We start from the raw sequence: 14,984 nt of genomic DNA on the forward strand, positions 1-14,984 counted from the left end.
CAGTATCTCTCTCCTGGAAAGTTTTGCAATGTATAGCTCAGTGGTTCTCAAACTGTGTGCCGTGGCACCCTGGGGTTGGTGGTCCAGAACCACTTCAAATTATGTATGGTCAATTAAATAGGCAAAAACAGCGCTGGTAAATCATAAAATATGTGGACAAATCTTGTTCCTCACCACAAAATTAACCCTAAGGATGGCATATAAAGACAATGGCCCTCATTCCGAGTTGTTCGCTCGTTGACGATTTTCTCTATTTTGCGATTAGTCGCTTACTGCGCATGCGCAATGTTCGCAGTGCGCATGCGCTTAGTTATTTTACTCAACAGTTAGGTATTTTACTCACGGCATTACGAGGATTTTTCTTCGTTCTGGTGATCGGAGTGTGATTGACAGGAAGTGGGTGTTTCTGGGCGGATACTGGCCATTTTATGGGTGTATGTGAAAAAACGCTGCCGTTTCTGGGAAAAACGCGGGAGTGGCTGGAGAAACGGGGGAGTGTCTGGGCGAACGCTGGGTGTGTTTGTGACGTCAAACCAGGAACAAAACTGACTGAACTGATCGCAGTGGCAGAGTAAGTCTCGAGCTACTCAGAAACTGCTAAGAAATTTCTATTCGCAATTTTGAGAATCTTTCGTTCGCTATTCTGCTAAGCTAAGATTCACTCCCAGTAGGCGGCGGCTTAGCGTGTGCAATGCTGCTAAAAGCAGCTTGCGAGCGAACAACTCGGAATGAGGGCCAATTTACTTAATTTAATATTTCTGTCTAAATTTCTCAATAAGAAACTTTGGCCTACGGGTAGGACCAGGGCATGAGGATGGTTGTAAAGCTATAGGAAAAAACAGAAATGAGATGCTAGGGAAATAGATGAGGAACAGCAATGATGATAAAAAAAATACCAATGGCAATGCGGCGTCCAGTGGACTTATGAGAGGACTGCGAAGACAACGGACCAGAAAGGGAACTGACTGGGACTGAACGCTGATAGGCACTTCGGATGGTGACAGAACCCCCTTACAGTGTCCTGGTCTCCTGATGGTGAAAGCACCCACAACACCCCTCCTTACAGTGTCTGACCTTCCCAGGGGCGGATTGTGATAAAAACAAGCCCGTGAATTTATGAAGAAGCCCTAAATGGAAAGGGGGCTGTGGAGTGGGTGAGGCCTGATGGCATATCTGGGGCACCTGCATGGTCTGATGGCATATAAGAACTTTTGTTAAAAAAAAGTATGGGAGGGGGTGCAAAGTTGGGATGGTTGGCACTCACCCAAGCCCTGGCACCCTAGGCTGCAGTCTGGTCTGTCAAATGCTTGATCATTTAATGAATGTACTCTTCTGTCACACCTTGGCCACATCCTCTCCTCCATCACCCTGCTCCTTCACTCACACTCCAGCCCCTCCTCATCTCCATCACTCTACTCCTTCACTCACACTCCGGCCCCTCCTTGTCTCCATCACCCTAATCCTTCACTCACCCTCCATCCGCTCCTCTTCTCCACCCTACTCCTTCACTCACACTCCGGGCCCATCTCATCTCCATCACCCTACTCCTTCCCTCACACTCCAGCTGCTCCTCTTCTCCATCACTCTACTCCTTCCCTCACACCCTGGCACCATCTTCTCTATCATCCTACTCCTTCCTTCACTCTCCAGCCAATGTTATCCTCCATCACACTGCTTCTTCCCTCATACTCGGGCCCCATCCTCTCCTCTATCACCCTACTCCTTCCATCATGTTTTGCCCCTATCCCCACCTCTGTTACCCTGCTCCTTCTCTCACACCCTGACATCTTCTCCTCTTCTACCCCTACAGCTTTGTGGCCAGTGTGGGTGTGGTGTACTGAGTCAGCACAAACTACCTATCACTTGGAGATGATTGGCCACAGGCACAGCACGGAGAGCAGTACCCTAAGCGGGACAGTGACAGCGGCTGACAATTTTAATGGGGGCAGGGGACATGGTGCACTGGTGAGAGAGGGGGTCCTGCCCAATAATAAGTCCCTTGTTTTAACTGTGGCCCAGTACACCCCTGCCACACAGTACATACAATACACATGCTTCATAATATACAAACATGCCACACTGTACATACAGGTATGCGCCATAGTTCACACATACATTGCAATTAGTTGGGCAGCATAATCTGACATTATGCAGACACGTACAGTAAAATAATAAGAATTTACTTACCGATAATTCTATTTCTCGGAGTCCGTAGTGGATGCTGGGGTTCCTGAAAGGACCATGGGGAATAGCGGCTCCGCAGGAGACAGGGCACAAAAAGTAAAGCTTTAGGATCAGGTGGTGTGCACTGGCTCCTCCCCCTATGACCCTCCTCCAAGCCTCAGTTAGGATACTGTGCCCGGACGAGCGTACACAATAAGGAAGGATTTATGAATCCCGGGTAAGACTCATACCAGCCACACCAATCACACTGTACAACCTGTGATCTGAACCCAGTTAACAGTATGATAACAGCGGAGCCTCTGAAAGATGGCTCACAACAATAATAACCCGATTTTTGTAACTATGTACAAGTATTGCAGATAATCCGCACTTGGGATGGGCGCCCAGCATCCACTACGGACTCCGAGAAATAGAATTATCGGTAAGTAAATTCTTATTTTCTCTATCGTCCTAGTGGATGCTGGGGTTCCTGAAAGGACCATGGGGATTATACCAAAGCTCCCAAACGGGCGGGAGAGTGCGGATGACTCTGCAGCACCGAATGAGAGAACTCCAGGTCCTCCTTAGCCAGGTTATCAAATTTGTAGGATTTTACAAACGTGTTTGCCCCTGACTAAATAGCCGCTCGGCAAAGTTGTAAAGCCGAGACCCCTCGGGCAGCCGCCCAAGATGAGCCCACCTTCCTTGTGGAATGGGCATTTACATATTTTGGCTGTGGCAGGCCTGCCACAGAATGTGCAAGCTGAATTGTATTACACATCCAACTAGCAAAAGTCTGCTTAGAAGCAAGAGCACCCAGTTTGTTGGGTGCATACAGGATAACAGCAAGTCAGTTTTCCTGACTCCAGCCGTCCTGGAACCTATATTTTCAGGGCCCTGACCACATCTAGCAACTTGGAGTCCTCCAAGTCCCTAGTAGGCGCAAGACACCACAATAAGCTGGTTCAGGTGAAACACTGACACCACCTTAGGGAGAGAACTGGGGACGAGTCCGCAGCTCTGCCCTGTCCGAATGGACAAACAGATATGGGCTTTTTTGAGAAAAAAAAACACCAATTTGACACTCGCCTGGTCCAGGCCAGGTCCAAGAGCATGTTCACTTTTCATGTGAGATGCTTCAAATCCACAGATTTGACTGGTTTTAAACCAATGTGTTTTGAGGAATCCCAGAACTACGTTGAGATCCCACAGTGCCACTGGAGGCACAAAAGGGGGTTGTATATGCAATACTCCCTTGACAAACTTCTGGACTTCAGGAACTGAAGCCAATTCTTTCTGGAAGAAAAATCGACAGGGCCGAAATTTGAACCTTAATGGACCCCAATTTGAGGCCCATAGACACTCCTGTTTGCAGGAAATGCAGGAATCGACCGAGTTGAAATTTCTTCGTGGGGCCTTCCTGGCCTCACACCACGCAACATATTTTCGCCACATGTGGTGATAATGTTGTGCGGTCACCTCCTTTCTGGCTTTGACCAGGGTAGGAATGACCTCTTCCTGAATGCCTTTTCCCTTAGGATCCGGCGTTCCACCGCCATGCCGTCAAACGCAGCTGCGGTAAGTCTTGGAACAGACATGGTACTTGCTGAAACAAGTCCCATCTTAGAGGCAGAGGCCATAAGTCCTCTGTGAGCATCTCTTGAAGTTCCGGGTACCAAGTCCTTCTTGGCCAATCCGGAGCCATGAGTATAGTTCTTACTCCTCTACGTCTTATAATTCTCAGTACCTTAGGTATGAAAAGCAGAGGATGGAACACATACACCGACTGGTACACCCACGGTGTTACCAGAACGTCCACAGCTATTGCCTGAGGGTCTCTTAACCTGGCGCAATACCTGTCCCGTTTTTTGTTCAGACGGGACGCCATCATGTCCACCTTTGGTAATTCCCAACGGTTTACAATCATGTGGAAAACTTCCCCATGAAGTTCCCACTCTGCCGGGTGGAGGTCGTGCCTACTGAGGAAGTCTGCTTCCCAGTTTCCATTCCCGGAATGAAACACTGCTGACAGTGCTATCACATGATTTTCCGCCCAGCGAAAAGTCCTTGCAGTTTTTGCCACTGCCCTCCTGCTTCTTGTGCCGCCCTGTCTATTTACGTGGGCGACTGCCGTGATGTTTTATCCCACTGGATCAATACCGGCTGACCTTGAAGCAGAGGTCTTGCTAAGCTTAGAGCATTATAAATTTACCCTTAGCTATATTTATGTGGAGAAAAGTCTCCAGACTTGATCACACTCCCTGGAAATTTTTTCCTTGTGTGACTGCTCCCCAGCCTCTCGGGCTGGCCTCCGTGGTCACCAACATCCAAAACTGAATGCCGAATCTGCGGCCCTCTAGAAGATGAGCACTCTGTAACCACCACAGGAGAGACACCCTTGTCCTTGGATATAGGGTTATCCGCTGATGCATCTGAAGATGCGATCCGGACCATTTGTCCAGCAGATCCCACTGAAAAGTTCTTGCATGAAATCTGCCGACTGGAATTGCTTCGAAGGAAGTCACCATTTTTTTACCATGGCCCTTGTGCAATGAGGCACTGATTTTAGGAGGTTCCTGACTAGCTCGGATAACTCCCTGGCTTTCTCTTCCGGGAGAAACACCTTTTTGTGGACTGTGTCCAGAATCATCCCTAAGCACAGGAGACTTGTTGTCGGGATCAGCTGCGATTTTGGAATATTTAGAATCCACCCCTGCTGTTGTAACAGTATCCGAGATAGTGCTACTCCGACCTCCAACTGTTCCCTGGACTTTGCCCTTATCAGGAGATCGTCCAAGTAAGGGATAATTAAGACGCCTTTTCTTCGAAGAAGAACCATCATTTCGGCCATTACCTTGGTAAAGACCCGGGGTGCCGTGGACAATCCAAACGGCAGCGTCTGAAACTGATAGTGACAGTTCTGTACCACGAACCTGAGGTACCCTTAGTGATAAGGGCAAATTTGGGACATGGAGGTAAGCATCCCTGATGTCTCGGGACACCATATAGTCCCCTTCTTCCCGGTTCGTTATCACTGCTCTGAGTGACTCCATCTTGATTTGAACCTTTGTAAGTGTTCAAATTTTTTTAGATTTAGAATAGGTCTCACCTAGCCTTCTGGCTTCAGTACCACAATATAGTGTGGAATAATACCCCTTTTCTTGTTGTAGGAGGGGTAATTTAATTATCACCTGCTGGGAATACAGCTCGTGAATTTTTTCCCATACTGCCTCCTTGTCGGAGGGAGACCTTGGTAAAGCAGACTTCAGGAGCCTGCGCAGGGGAAACATCTCGACATTCCAATCTGTACCCCTGGGATACTACTTGTAGGATCCAGGGGTCCTGTACGGTCTCAGCGTCATGCTGAGAGCTTGTCAGAAGCGGTGGAACGCTTCTGTTCCTGGGAATGGGCTGCCTGTTGCAGTCTTCTTCCCTTTCCTCTATCCCTGGGCAGATATGACTCTTATAGGGACGAAAGGACTGAAGCTGAAAAGACGGTGTCTTTTTCTGCAGAGATGTGACTTAGGGTAAAAAACGGTGGATTTTCCAGCAGTTGCCGTGGCCACCAGGTCCGATGGACCGACCCCAAATAACTCCTCTTCCTTTATACGGCAATACACCTTTGTGCCGTTTGGAATCTGCATCACCTGACCACTGTCGTGTCCATAAACATCTTCTGGCAGATATGGACATCGCACTTACTCTTGATGCCAGAGTGCAAATATCCCTCTGTGCATCTCGCATATATAGAAATGCATCCTTTAAATGCTCTATAGTCAATAAAATACTGTCCCTGTCAAGGGTATCAATATTTTTAGTCAGGGAATCCGACCAAGCCACCCCAGCTCTGCACATCCAGGCTGAGGCGATCGCTGGTCGCAGTATAACACCAGTATGTGTGTATATACTTTTTATGATATTTTCCAGCCTCCTGTCAGCTGGCTCCTTGAGGACGGCCCTATCTATAGACGGTACCGCCACTTGTTCTGATAAGCGTGTGAGCGCCTTATCCACCCTAAGGGGTGTTTCCCAACGCGCCCTAACTTCTGGCGGGAAAGGGTATACCGCCCATATTTTCTATCGGGGGGAACCCACGCATCATCACACACTTCATTTAATTTATCTGATTCAGGAAAAACTACGGTAGTTTTTTCACATCCCACATAATACCCTCTTTTGTGGTACTTGTAGTATCAGAAATATGTAACACCTCCTTCATTGCCCTTAACGTGTGGCCCTAATAAGGAATACGTTTGTTTATTCACCGTCGACACTGGATTCAGTGTCCCTGTCTGTGTCTGTGTCGACCGACTAAAGTAAACGGGCGTTTTAAAACCCCTGACGGTGTTTTTGAGACGTTTGGACCGGTACTAATTGTTTGTCGGCCGTCTCATGTCGTCAACCGACCTTGCCGCGTGTTGACATTATCACGTAATTCCCTAAATAAGCCATCCATTCCGGTGTCGACTCCCTAGAGAGTGACATCACCATTACAGGCAATTGCTCCGCCTCCTCACCAACATCGTCCTCATACATGTCGACACACACGTACCGACACACAGCACACACACAGGGAATGCTCTGATAGAGGACAGGACCTACTAGCCCTTTGGAGAGACAGAGGGAGAGTTTGCCAGCACACACCAAAAACGCTATAATTATATAGGGACAACCTTATATAAGTGTTTTCCCTTATAGCATCTTTTTTATATATTTCTAACGCCAAATTAGTGCCCCCCCTCTCTGTTTTAACCCTGTTTCTGTAGTGCAGTGCAGGGGAGAGCCTGGGAGCCTTCCCTCCAGCCTTTCTGTGAGGGAAAATGGCGCTGTGTGCTGAGGAGATAGGCCCCGCCCCTTTTTCGGCGGCCTCGTCTCCCGCTCTTAACGGATTCTGGCAGGGGTTAAATATCTCCATATAGCCCCCGGAGGCTATATGTGAGGTATTTTTAGCCAAAAATAGGTTTTCATTGCCTCCCAGGGCGCCCCCCTTCCAGCGCCCTGCACCCTCAGTGACTGCCGTGTGAAGTGTGCTGAGAGGAATTGGCGCACAGCTGCAGTGCTGTGCGCTACCTTAAGAAGACTGAGGAGTCTTCATGCCGCCGATTCTGGACCTTCTTCTTGTTTCAGCATCTGCAAGGGGGCCGGCGGCGAGGCTCCGGTGACCATCCAGGCTGTACCTGTGATCGTCCCTCTGGAGCTAATGTCCAGTAGCCAAAGAAGCCAATCCATCCTGCACGCAGGTGAGTTCACTTCTTCTCCCCTAAGTCCCTCGTTGCAGTGATCCTGTTGCCAGCAGGACTCACTGTAAAATAAAAAACCTAAGCTAAACTTTTCTAAGCAGCTCTTTAGGAGAGCCACCTAGATTGCACCCTTCTCGGCCGGGCACAAAAATCTAACTGAGGCTTGGAGGAGGGTAATAGGGGGAGGAGCCAGTGCACACCACCTGATCCTAAAGCTTTACTTTTTGTGCCCTGTCTCCTGCGGAGCCGCTATTCCCCATGGTCCTTTCAGGAACCCCAGCATCCACTAGGACGATAGAGAAAAACAGACTGTTACACATGTATATTTCCTGTGTCAGAGGCAGCAGCTGCTCATGCAGCCACAGAACTGTTATAGTCAGTCAGCACCCTCACCTGCCCGTCAGTCTCCCAGTCACAGTCAGTCTGACCACACACCTGCCGGCCCTTCAGTCCCCCAGTCACACAGTTACCACCCTCATCTGCCAGCCGAATAGTGGTCTCTGGCTGCAGGTTCTTATGGGCTCTGCAGAGCTGATCCCCAAACGCTGCAGCAGCTCTATGATAGCAGCTGCCACCAATATCAGGCAAGAACAGGGCTGGGGCCGCCCCTATGTTGCTGGGCAGAGCATGGACAAGGAGGCTGGAGCAGGTCACAGCCAAGCGGGAACCCAAATTACCGACGGGTGACAGTGTGACCCGCACCCCCCTCCCTGTCTTCCTCAATGTCCCGGCCAGCGTAAGCACCCGCCCCCTTCCCTAGTGTCCCAGACAGCATCTGAACAAGTGCGCACCTCTCCCCATTTCCCTGATGTCCCGACCCTCCTGTCCATACTCACCTGCAAAAGCTCCGGAGCTTTCCACCTCCAGACCAGGGTCGGATCTAGACTTTTCTTTTAGGGGGGGCGGTTTACGGTTTAGTCTTGACCCCTCCCCTCTCCAGTCCCAACTCCTCCCCTCTCTCATCTTGACTCCTCCCCTCTCATCTTGACTCCTCCCCTCTCCCATTTTGACACCTCCCCTCTCTAGTCCAAATTCCTCTATCACACAAATAGGTATAATTGCAGGTAAAGGATTTGTTAGTGGATGTTAGGTATAATGGCCCTCATTCCGAGTTGTTCGCTCGTTCTTTTTCATCGCATCGCAGTGAAAATCCGCTTAGTACGCATGCGCAATGTTCGCACTGCGACTGCGCCAAGTAACTTTACTATGAAGAAAGTATTTTTACTCACGGCTTTTTCTTCGCTCCGGCGATCGTAATGTGATTGACAGGAAATGGGTGTTACTGGGCGGAAACACGGCGTTTTATGGGCGTGTGGATGAAAACGCTACCGTTTCCGGAAAAAACGCAGGAGTGGCCGGAGAAACGGTGGGAGTGCCTGGGCGAACGCTGGGTGTGTTTGTGACGTCAACCAGGAACGACAAGCACTGAACTGATCGCACAGGCAGAGTAAGTCTGGAGCTACTCTGAAACTGCTAAGTAGTTAGTAATCGCAATATTGCGAATACATCGGTCGCAATTTTAAGAAGCTAAGATTCACTCCCAGTAGGCGGCGGCTTAGCGTGTGTAACTCTGCTAAATTCGCCTTGCGACCGATCAACTCGGAATGAGGGCCAATAATCACTTCTACAACACATCAAAGCAAAGTTCCCCAATATGACATCTATCCAAATCCCTCCTTATGTTCATCATAATGTATGACACAGTTGTGATACCTACAGTATAAAAAGTTATAATCCCCTAATATTGGGGTATAGCAAAAGAAAATTAAATAAAATAATAAAATCATTAAATAAAAACAAAATGTCTGGAGTAATTATTTGCATCTATTTCTCATCTTAATATGAGGTACTGATATAGAGACAGTCAATCATCAAGGTTTATATGTCAACGTCGTTATGAAATACAGTATTATCATAAACCTTGATGATTGACTGACTCTATATAAGCGCATTATATTAAAATGAGAAACAGTAACAATGTGATAATACCTATAATTCCTTTCTTTGGGATACTAGCAACTTGTATGGATACAAATGGTAACAACTGGCATACTATGTGTTACTGAACCAGGAAGGGAAGACACATTATAATACCCTGTTATATTATTATAATAAGGGGAACTGCTGAATAGTACCAAGGGGATTTTAGGCACAGAGTCTTGGAGGGTTAGGCCAATTATTTGATAATCCCACACAGTACTCAACACTTGCCAACCCTAACAGATGAATTCCACATTTGTAATTGTCCAATAATGGAGTTTGAGACTAACCAGGATTAAGTGATGCTGCTTTCACATCGCAAAACCTGCTTTTGAAACGGTTCTTTAAATGGTTCCTAAAACGGGTCTAAGCAGTTAAACCCTCTTCACATCGCATGTTGTAACCAGTATATTACCATTTCATTACCGTTTTGGTACCTTTTACACTGAACCCGTTTCACCCATAGAAAACAGTGGTTGTCATTATAAATGGACTTTTCTGTCCCACACATTATTAATAATTATTAATTAATTAATTAATTAATAATAATTTGGATAGTCGTACGATGGAACCCAGCAGCTTGAAGCATTTTAACCATGTTTTTATATATGAGTGCATCCTTGACTGTTCCAGTTATTTGTCTGCAGATTTCCTCATCCCCTCTGATTCTTAGCAGCTCCCTCACCTCTTCATCACTCCAAGTTGCCATTGTATAATATATTTGCAGTAAGAAAACGCTTCTAAACCCACTCTCATGTGTCTCAAGTGTTTTTCCTCCAGCTTCGTGCTTCTGGCTGGTGACATCACACATGGAGATAGCCTATCACCTTCTGTGGCTTGGAAATACCATTTCTGAGCCTTTCAGACTGCACAGTGAAACGGTTCTGAACCGGGTAGGACCCTGCTTTTTAACCGTTTCAAAATACCAGTATTTTGAAAACGGTAAATTCAAGGTGGCCCTTTCACACCGCAGCTAGAACCGTTTTGCAAGGCTGAAAAATCGGCAATTTACCGGGTTAAAGCTGCGGTGTGAAAGGGGTATGAGAGTACGTAATACTCGCAGAAGTTCACCCGTGGATTAAAATCCCTTTTGCGTCTATGTGCCACATATGTTTAGGAAATCCCCCACCACCCTTTTTTTCCTCCAGAAATATGTTGCTAGTATACCAAAGATCTCTGATACAGATAATTTAAGGAATTATAGGTATTATCACATTGTTGTATAGAATTTAGCCAGTGCTACTGCATATGTATGTTGTTCATAAATATACCACTTCAGATACAGTGGATGTCATACTTCTTATTAGGCTCATTCAGTTATACCCAAAATGGAAGGGTTAAGCAAATATAGTGAAGTGCTGTTTAATAATTGTAACATTTCAGCCAAACCTGAGCCTGCACCAGTGGGAGAACCCAGGACTTGCACTGTTTCAAGTGCATTCTGAACTGCTTAAAAACAGTTCATGTCTAGCTGGTAATTGTCAAAATTTGGCCACTTGGAAATACCTGTAATCTGTGTGGAGTTTATATGTTTTTGTTTTTCTCATATTAAATCTTACAATTATTAAACAGTATTTCACTATAATTGCTTATCTCTTACATTTTGGGTATATCTGAATGAGCCTAATAAGAAGTATACTGTGAGATATGACATCTGCTGTATCTGAAGTGGTATATTTATGAATGACCTACATATGCAGTAGCGCTGTATAAGTTCTATTCAACCTTTTTTTGGCACATATTTGGTGAAGATGTGAGGAAACCTTTAAGTAAAATATTGAGCTCACCAAGCTGCTTTTTTCTGCTTGTGCAGGATTGTCTATTTTATATATCTATTATTAGATTGTTATTGTTTCTCATGTTAATATGAGTTTCTGATATAGAATAAGTCAATCATAATTAATCCAGGCATTCTGCTTTAATTTAATATTTTTTTGCTATGCCCCAATATTAGGGAATTACAACTTTGTATACTGTAGGTATCACAACTGTGACAAGACATTGGGCATAATTCAGACTTGATCGTAGCCGTGCAAGCTACGATCAGTTACTCAGACATGCGGGGGGAACGCCCAGCACAGGGCTAGTCCGCCCCGCATGTCTGTCTCTGCCCCACAAGTTCAAAAGCATCGCACAGCGGCAATGCTTTTGTACCTGATGAGTAGTTCCATACCAGCGCAGCTACTGCGCACATGCAGGGAGCTACTAGTCACTGACCGGGTCACAGCAGCTGCGTGTGACGTCACGCAGCCGCCGCAGCCTGCCCCCCGCACGGTCCAGGCACACCTGCTTTGCCCGGACCGCACCCCTAAAAAGGTGTCCAAATGCCACCGGCCCGCACCCTCCTGCCCAGCGACCGCCTCTGCCTGTCAATCAGGCAGAGGCGATTGCAGGGCTAAGATGGCCGTCAGCTGTCTGGCATGCGCCGGCGTATGCGCAGTTCAGACCTGATCGGCTGCTGTACGAAAATGCACAGCAGTGATCAGGTCTGAATTAGGCCCCTTGTCTGTAATGACATCAGTTATAAGAGAGTGAGGCTCCCGAGGACACACCATATCAAGCAACTGAAATATTTTTAGGGATTCCGACAGATGTCATATTGGGGGACTTTGATTTGATGCGTTGTAGAAGTGATTACTATAGCAAACACCCACTAACAAATCCTTTACCTGCTTGTCTTGCAATATATCCCTACCAGCTATTAGGGTGCCATTTATAATCAAGGGATCTCTCCCACTGATATATAAACTGTTTGATGCACATTATAGGACCAATGCTATACACTACTACAGACATCCTCTGTTCTACTGTGTTGCACATATGGGAGACTCAACCTGTAATACCCTGCCTAGGGAATATAGCACTAAGATCTCTCACTGGCTGGTTCCTCTGCAACAGGCTGGTAAGATGGTCCCTCTTCCACAGGCTGGTCAATGGTACAGGTTGGCAGGAAAGTCCCTCTGGCAGCTGGCCGGTCTCTGGGTGCAGGAATGCAGCATGCTCTCACTGTGAAGCAAAGTCAACACACTATAACTTTCTATTAGCCCACTAGCCTGTCATATAAGTGAAGCCACGCCCCCCTACACACAGCCACTTCCTGGCTCTCCTGTTATCAGCACTTTGGAGACACTGGGGAGATGAAAGCAGTCTCAATCAACAAACAATGTTGATTAACTGCTGTGCAGGCCAAAGGTGTGAGTGGGGAGGAAGGGGCACCTGCTGTGAGCTGCTGCGACTCACACCACTGACTATAGCTGATAGCCAGCTGAGATAGGAAGGGGTTAAGGAGCAGGACTTCACAGACAGTTTGTCTGTAGGCAGGAGTGTGCTAGGGGGGCTGACCGCCCCCACCGCCCCCCTCTGTATCCGTGCCTGCTCCAGACTCTGCAGCCAATGAAGCTCCTGCACTACACCGGTGACGGCTGCGCTGCTGCTGCTCCTACGAGGACTCTAGCTCATTTGAATAACCCTGCTCATCCAGGTGACGCAGGAACGGCCGACCTATCCAGTGCTCAGCGGGTCAGCCATACACACAGCACGTTGTACCATTATAGCTGTACCCTGTGCTGCAGGGCCGACGCGATATGTCTGTGAACGACGTAGTTCACAGACATATCGTTTGTACACACCCGTCGATCAGCTGACGATATATTGGCCGATCAACTGATCGGCCAATATATCTGTCATTGTGTACCCAGCATCACTCTCCTGCTTGCTGTGATACTTTATTCCTGCAGCCATGTGATCGCAGGCATCACAGGGACGAGCTGTTAGAATTGTGCTTCTCTATATAAGATGCTCTGGATACAGATAACTGCCACAATATTAGGCTCACTGATCGCCCTTTCACACTAAAATCCCAGGTCCAGTTTTTGACTGCTTAAAGCTGTGTTCACACTGCAGGATGGATCCGGGTTATTGCTGGGTTATCCTTTTGCGGGCACTTGGAGATTACATAATTTCCATGCAACGTGATCTGCCTCTTTGTTCATTTTAGCATGACCTGGATCAGATAACACGGGTCGCACCGTTCAGACTGCAGGCTACCCAGGTTCGTGCCATGGTCACAACCAGGATTGGCTTCCCAGGTAACACATCCCAGGTTGACCCTTTCACACCAGGCCAGGACCCCAGTTGCCCTGGCAATAACCCGGGTTAGAAGCTTGGTGTAAAGGAGTATAACTAGATCCAGTGTTTGTAATCTCTAGTGTGTTTGATCCTTTGTATGACTCATCTATCACACCTGTAACCAGAACTAAAAACCACAACCAGCATACTGACACAGCAAAGGTCAAAGCCTCCTACTGTGGTTCACTGGTGAATACCACAAGTGCATTAGACTCCGCGATCTTGTTACTGCTAGTGCATATCCACAACTTCCCGTAGAACTGTGACACTCATTAATTAATTATAATAGTTTTTATCACCAAAAATATTGCTTGCTGGAGCATCATTGATGTCTTTAATCAAGTCATGAAACATCTGGCTGCTCTAATTCAAATGCTACAACTTCACATGCTGATCTTTTATTTATGTTTCATCTGCCTTGTAAATTTCTCAAATTACACAAAAGATGTTATTCTAAAAGTAGATTTCTAATTACTACCACCTCTAATGGACTGAACATTCTGCACAGGTAACAAGGCTCTATAAACACCTAGTAATATACTGTAGGAAGGCTTTCACAAATGCACATTCTCTACCCCTTGAAGTTGATCGGAGTATCTTCTCTCAAAATAAACCTTGTTTTTGCATGTGCATTATACGGTGAATTACACTGCAGCTGTGCCACATCCTCCAAGGAGGAAGACATTCTCCGTTCTAAACACTGAATTAGCAGACTGGGAGCTCATGGGTCTAGCTCTTAGGAGTACAGCAAAAAAGGAAAGATGAAATGGACATTTTAAACAACTTGGGAATCCTACTCAAAAAAGATTTGCAGGAAATGTTACAGCACTGCTAATGTATAAATAATATTGCTATAGAATATATTCTAATATTTGGTTTTAGGGTTAATGTTAATAGGCATTATATTTTATTTATTGGTCAACGGTCTGGCCGATGCCTGCTGAACACTTGACCTTTTAAAATGATATGGCTATGGCACACAATCTAAATACAATCATGTACATGACAATTTAAGGGACAAGGCTTCAGAAAAAAAAGTATTGATGTTTAGGCTTAATACAGTAGTTATTCTGTAATAAAATATATAAAATGTAATATAATATATGGAATGGAATGTACAGTAAAACAAGCACATGAGAATCAGCTTACATTTTATATGTAAAAATGACAGACTGTCTTTGACAATGCAAAACAGGATTATTTAATCAATAGCTTCACTGAACTATGTCCTTCCACCTTCACTGTATCAGTAGACGGATTATCCATTTCAAACTGACTTACGCAAAATGATGTGTAAATCCCATCTTAAAGCTTGTGGTTCTTTAAGCTTTTTCCAGGACTCATGATCTTTGAAGAGGTCACAACCATTTATCTTTCCATGTGCACTTGGATAATAAATAATCCTTATACAATTTAAAGTAGTATAGCCAGACAATTACATCATGGAAGAGACTACCCCACCCCCTTCCCCAG

At 46.3% G+C, this 14,984-nt stretch overlaps 1 protein-coding gene across 2 annotated transcripts in view; it reads right to left on the minus strand.

Moving 5' to 3' along the window:
- The window catches only part of ADGB (androglobin), a 943,967-nt gene that overhangs the window by 302,241 nt on the left and 626,742 nt on the right, over nt 1–14,984 (minus strand). The window lies entirely within an intron of this gene.

Source organism: Pseudophryne corroboree, chromosome 4, assembly GCF_028390025.1.
Source record: "Pseudophryne corroboree isolate aPseCor3 chromosome 4, aPseCor3.hap2, whole genome shotgun sequence".
In the NCBI taxonomy this organism is placed as follows: domain Eukaryota; kingdom Metazoa; phylum Chordata; class Amphibia; order Anura; family Myobatrachidae; genus Pseudophryne; species Pseudophryne corroboree.